This window comes from Galeopterus variegatus, unplaced genomic scaffold (genome assembly GCF_000696425.1).
Source record: "Galeopterus variegatus unplaced genomic scaffold, G_variegatus-3.0.2 Scaffold1520, whole genome shotgun sequence".
In the NCBI taxonomy this organism is placed as follows: Eukaryota; Metazoa; Chordata; class Mammalia; order Dermoptera; family Cynocephalidae; genus Galeopterus; species Galeopterus variegatus.
The window spans coordinates 18,821-25,004 of NW_007727631.1; the positions used below are offsets into that span (position 1 = coordinate 18,821).

At 40.4% G+C, this 6,184-nt stretch overlaps 1 long non-coding RNA gene across 1 annotated transcript; it reads left to right on the forward strand.

The window, feature by feature from the left end:
• Nucleotides 1-3,255: 3,255 nt before the first annotated feature.
• On the forward strand, nucleotides 3,256-6,065 carry LOC103594269. Its single transcript, XR_550839.1, has 2 exons — nucleotides 3,256-3,386; nucleotides 5,870-6,065. It is a non-coding gene; the product is annotated as an uncharacterized LOC103594269 (long non-coding RNA).
• The last annotated feature ends 119 nt before the right edge of the window (nucleotides 6,066-6,184 follow it).

Here is a 6,184-nt window from a genome sequence, read left to right on the forward strand (position 1 = left end):
TTCATTTGTTTTTATAGTTGAGTAGAATTCCCTTGCGTAGAAATCCCACATTTTACGTATCCACTCATCCGATGATGGACATTTGGGCTGGTTCCAACTCTTGGCTATTGTAAAGAGTGCTGCAATGAACATTGGGGAACAGGTATACCTTTGACTCGTGCTATATTCTAGATAAGTTGATCAGATCTATCTTCAAATTCATTAATTATTTCTTCCACTATATTTAATCTGTTTAACTCATTTAGTAAACTTTTATTTTAATAATTTTTTTTTCATTTTTAGAATTTTTCTTTGGTTCTTTTTCCCACCTGTTTTCTCTTTATGTCATCCTGTTTTAGCCTTATAGGTTTTGGCTCTTTGAACATTCTAAACATAGTTATCTTAAAGACTCTTTCATATTTTAAATTTCTGGTTCTTGGGGTAAAAATATTCACTTATTTGTGACATTTGTTGAATATACCAAAATAATAGTTCATTTCCATGTGCGCTTAATCATTTTGACCATGATACCATCTTCAGCAATGCCTCTTTCTCACAGGAATCCATGTGCCCTGAATTATAGAAATATTCTATGGAGATATGTCACATTTTCTCTGGTAGGGCCTTGTGAATGTCATCAAGTCTAGACCAACTTTTAAGACTATTTCTTTGCTTGGGATGCTTATTTAAATGGGGTGCAGTGGATTCTGACCCTTTTTGCATTTTTGCAAAGATGTGTAGCAAAGATTTAGGATTCTCAGGATAACTTTATGACCCATCAATGATGTCAAGAACCCAAGAACTTTCCATCTCCCTACTCTGAAATCCATCGGTAATATTCTTCATCATGGTCACTAGATGGCTGCAAAAGAGGTGGCCATGGCCAGTGAAGAAGAAAGGCAGCATTACCTACCATGTATCTCTTTTATTAGGGCAGGAAGTCTCTACAGAAGTTACTTCTCAGACTTTTCCTCAGATCCCATTGGCCAGGTCAGGGTAACCTGCCTGCATCCTACCCACAAGAGACCCTGGGAAAGTGAGTCTGGGCATTTTGCTTCTCTATAGTGGGAGGTGAGCTGTCCATGGGTGAAGTAATAACAGGTAGGAGTTGGAAATGATTTTTTGGTAGACAATATTTTCAAACATTTCTATGAGAGTATACCATGAATAAAAAGATTTAACCACTGTATTAGTCTGTTTCTGTTGCTCATAATAGAATACCTGACGCTGGGTAATTTGGAAAGAAATGAAATTTATTTCTTACAGTTTTGGAGGCTGGGAAGTCCACATGCCAGGGAACTCACCTGGTGAGGGCCTTCTTCTGGGTGGGAACTTTCTACAGGGTCCCATGATGACCAGAGGAGTGTCATAGGGTAGAATGGGCTGAGTAAGAGAGCACGCTAACCTTCCCACTTGCTCTCCTTATAAAGCCAACAGAACCATGCCCTTTACTCCATGAATGAATCAATTCATTCACAAGGGCACAGTCCTCACAATCTAATCATCTCTTAAAAGCCCCACTTTTCAAATACCATAATTGGATTGGATTTTGCACTCTCTTAACACTGTTACAATGGGGGTCAATTTTCCATTACATGAACTTTTGGGGGACACATTTAACCCATAGCAGTCACCAACCCCACCAAGTCCACCATACTAACTGAAATTGAGTATTACTTTTGTAATTAGAATAAAATAGGGCTAATTTATGTTTTAAAAATCTGTCCCAAGAGTTTTAAACTAACCATTAGCCATTTTAACTAACCTCCCAGCCATCACCTCTAGGAAAAACCCAACCTCTTTGGAAAATCCAACTTATGTATTGTCATTTCATGTCACAAGGAAAGAAAAAAGAAAGCAACATTTGGTCTTGTATGCCTTGTGTTAGGTCTTTACAGTTCATTACTGCCTTTAATCCTTTCAGTAATCCAGTGATTGATATCAGTGTCACCATTTTACAGATGAGGAAACTGAGGCTCAGAAAAGGGAGGTATTTTCTCACGGTCACACAGCTTGGAAGCCCAGCACAGCCAGGTCGGCCTGACTCCAAAGTCCATACTCTTTTCTTGGAGCCGTTCTGCCTCCTTTCTCCGCATCCCAGTTATTTGTAAGGATCAGATGTGAGGACCAAGAAAGTAATCTCCTGGACATCAACTGGTCCTAAAACATCCATTTTGAGGTTGGAAATAATCAGAGTGGGACTTGTTATGAAGTAATCCACCAAACAGGCCCTTGATTATACAAGTGAAATTCCACCAGATTATCTCTGTGGATGCCATTTAGCAATATTAAATTGAGGACATAATTCGGTCTGGCTGGAAAGTTAGCTCCCTCTCTCATTCAGGCAGCTGTCCTGAGAGGGACGTCCACTGGGGAGCTCAGCGCCCTGGTTCAGATTTTCTATGGACAAGATTCCAGTGGAGCCACACATTCCCATAGCACCCAAACCGTCTTCCTTGCCACTCTGCCCACCAGACTTGTTGGTCAGCCTCTGCCTTCCCTGTGAGACTGTGACCAGCAAATCTCAAGGATCTCCCCAACCTTAAGCAACACTGACGTCCAGGCCCTGCACACTGTCTGACATGAAGTATCACTTAGTATGCTTGCTTAATTAGTTGACTGATTAGCAAACCATTGAGAAGGCTAGCATTCATTTGTTCCCAAATTAAGTTGAATTGTGTGTGCTCGGAGTGTTTAAAGCTCCCAATGGTCAGGTAGAAGCAATGAGGGAATCTGCCTCAATGGTGCCTGCTGGTCTTTGAGGGTTTCCCAGTCATTACTTCTGCTCCTCAGGGTCTTCCTGTTCCTCAGATCAGAGATCGTGGCTTAGTCACTGTTCCCCTAAGCTAGACTTGGGGCTTCCTTCCTTCCTATCAGCCCTTGCCTGGTACCCCTGGATGGTAGTACCTTCTCAGAACCAGGAAAGAGGGACCCTTGTCCTTGGCTCATGCTCTAGAGGGTTCCTCATGTCATGAACACATACAGGAAATTTTTGTAAAGGCATTTCTGTCATTTAGGACTGGTGCTCAATGCTGACACTGTTCAGCCCATAACACTAAATGTCCACTCTCATGACTAGCCCCATTCAGACCCCAGGGAAGTGCTTATCCCTATCTCTAAAGACAACTTCATCCCAGTGTTTTCAGTAGTTTCTATGTCTGCTGACATTCAAGACAGGCACTGTTTCAAGGTGTGGGAAGGATTTGAGTGGTGGAATCACTGGATAAGAGAATAGACAAATCAATTAATTTGTCATGTACTTCCCCACAGGCAGCATGAGTACAATAGGCTCTTGCCCAATGAAGTATGGTTTCCCAGCAGTGCCGGGAGGACAATATCTCTGAATTCCAATGTGTGGTTCCAGAAGGATTCACAAATTAGTTCTATCTTCACAAGAGTCGCACATGGTAACTGAGAGACATTTTGCAATATTGACATTTACTTTTAACTTTGCATACATGTTTGTCTAGATGTAACTTGTGTGATATGTGATACCAGTTCTTTACGGTGGCAATGAGATGGATGCTGACATTGCAACTGGAGTTCCAAATGGTTTTACCTTTCTAAAAATATTTAATTAGATTTTCAAAAAATAATTTCAGATTTTTAAAAATAATTTTTATTTTAAAATTTAACATTCACTTATTGTAATTCTATTTTCCATTTTAGTTTTAATTTTGCGTATATTAGATGAAAACATGAACAACTTTTAAATTTTAATATTTTACATTTAATTTAATTACATTTTTAATAAAAATGTAATCAAATTTTTATAGTTTGAATGTAATTTTTAATCCTATGATCACTACTGTCAATAGGACACAGATGATGCAAAAAAACTTGACTTAAACAACATAATTAGTGATGTTTCTGAAAGGACAGTGAGAAAAATAAAGTTAGGGTGTGGAGGTATAACACCAAGGTCAAGGAATCGGATCCTGTACCAGCCAGCTGCCAAAAAAAAAAAAAAGAAAGAAAGAAAAATAAATGTAATAGAATAAATACATAATTATTTATAAATTATGTATTATTTTATTATTCCTTGAAAATCACATCTGTGAACAAAACACTTAATTCACAGTAATTAAATTCAGTCATCTTTAATATTGTGTTGACTCTCAGTCATGTAAAACTGTGACTTGACATATATTTTCCAGTTTTGACATTATGACAGTATAGTGTCAGGGTAGGAGGCTAGAACATGTTTTATTTAACAGTTTGCTTGCCTGCTATAACTATTAGGTATTTAAACACATGGCATGGGGGGGCCTTTATGTGTACCCTTGTCCCAGCTTCTGCAAACGTGAGGGGCAAAGCCTCTGCTGGTCTCTCTGCCTTTGCCCTCACCCCAAACCTATTCTCCATACAGAAGCCAGACAGTAATTTTTTTTTCAACATGTTCGTGTCTCAATCATGTCTCTCTCCTGCTGGAAACTCTCCAGCGGCTCCCCATTGTCCCTTAAAATAAAGTCTGAATTCCTAACCAAAGCCTGCAAGCCCTGCCTGACTGCCCCTTGCACACCTCTGTTCTCACTGATCTGCCCTTCTCATCCTCGGTCTCTCCAGTTCCCTGAGCTGCTTTCTCTTCCTCGGACACACCAAGTTCATTCCTGCCTCAGGGCCTTTTCTCTTGCTGTTTCCCCATCCCCATGGCTCTTGGCTCTTCTCAGATCTTCATGGAGTTACTTCTTTCTCATCATTTAGGTCTCAGCTCAAAAGACGCCTCCTTACAAAGGCTTTCCTTTTTTTCTTCCCACATCTATTGAGCTCTTACTATGTGCCTGGCACTGTAGCAAGTGCTCCAGATCTGATACACAATTTAGTACTTCCAACAGCCCTTTGCAGTTGGTACTTTCTGAGTTCAGAAGAATCAAGTAACTGGAGAACATTATGCTAAGAGAAATAAGCCAAGCATAGAAAAACAAAAACTGCATGATCTCACTTAGATGTGGAATCTAAAATTTGAACTCATAGAAACAGAGGTTAAGGGGCCGGCCTGTGGCTCACTCGGGAGAGTGCGGTGCTGATAACACCAAGGCCACGGGTTCGGATCCTATATACGGATGGCCGGTTCGCTCACTGGCTGAGCGTGGTGCTGACAACACCAAGTCAAGGGTTGAGATCCCCTTACTGGTCATCTTAAAAAAAAAAAAAAAAAGAAACAGAGGTTAGAAAGGAGTCTGGTGGCAGGGGAAATGGGGAGATGTTGGTCAAAGGGTCCACACTTCCAGTTATATGCAGTGCTGGTAAAACCAAAGTCCAGGGTTTAATCCCTGTACCAGACAGCCGCCAAAAAAATTAAAAAATAAAAATAAAACAACTTTCAGTTATAAGATGAGTAAGTTCTGGAGACCAATTGTACAGCGTGGTGACTATAGTTAATAATAATATATTACACACTTGAAATTTGCTGAGTAGATCTTAAGTAACCCCCCCCCCCCACACACACACACACACACGAAACTAACTCTTAGTAAGTTGAATTATATGAAATTGCCACTTCTGTATGTCAGGCAAGGATTATTTTATTTTGGCAGCTGGCCAGGATAAGATCCAAATCCTTGATCTTGGTGTTATCAGCACCACACTCCAGCCAGGTGAGCCGACCAGCCAGCCTTATTTCTTGGAGTTCTGCTCTTTCATTCTGTTTCTGACAGTGAGTGATAGTTGCCTACACAATACCCATTCTCCCACAATGTCTTCTTTTCAGGAATAAAACTGCAGTTTTATTTTGGGAAGCAATGTACCTGAAAAAAAAAAAGTCTACATTTCTCAGCTTTACTTGCTGAGAAAAAGACCAATATGATATAAGTGGAAGTCACTGGATTAGATATACAGGAAAACCTTTTCTGTGCTCCCTCCCACTTCCTGCTTCTTTTCTGGAATGTAGATGTGATCTGGAGCCCCAGAAGCCATCCTGAACCATGAGGCAACCATAAGGAGAGAGGCCAAGTGCTAAAGATGGTGCAACCAAGGACAGAAGGAGCATGTGTCTCTGTGGACCAGGGAGTCACCATGCTGGTCTTGAACTGCCTTTTCTCAGACTACTTTTATGTGAGAGAAAAATAAACTTCTATCTTGTTTAATGTCTGGTTTCTTATATCTGTTCTCTGTCACTAGCATCAAACAAAATTCCTAACTAATACAAGGGTACTTCTAAAAGTTCATGAAAGGGCCGGCCCGGTGGCGCACTGCTATAGTGCGC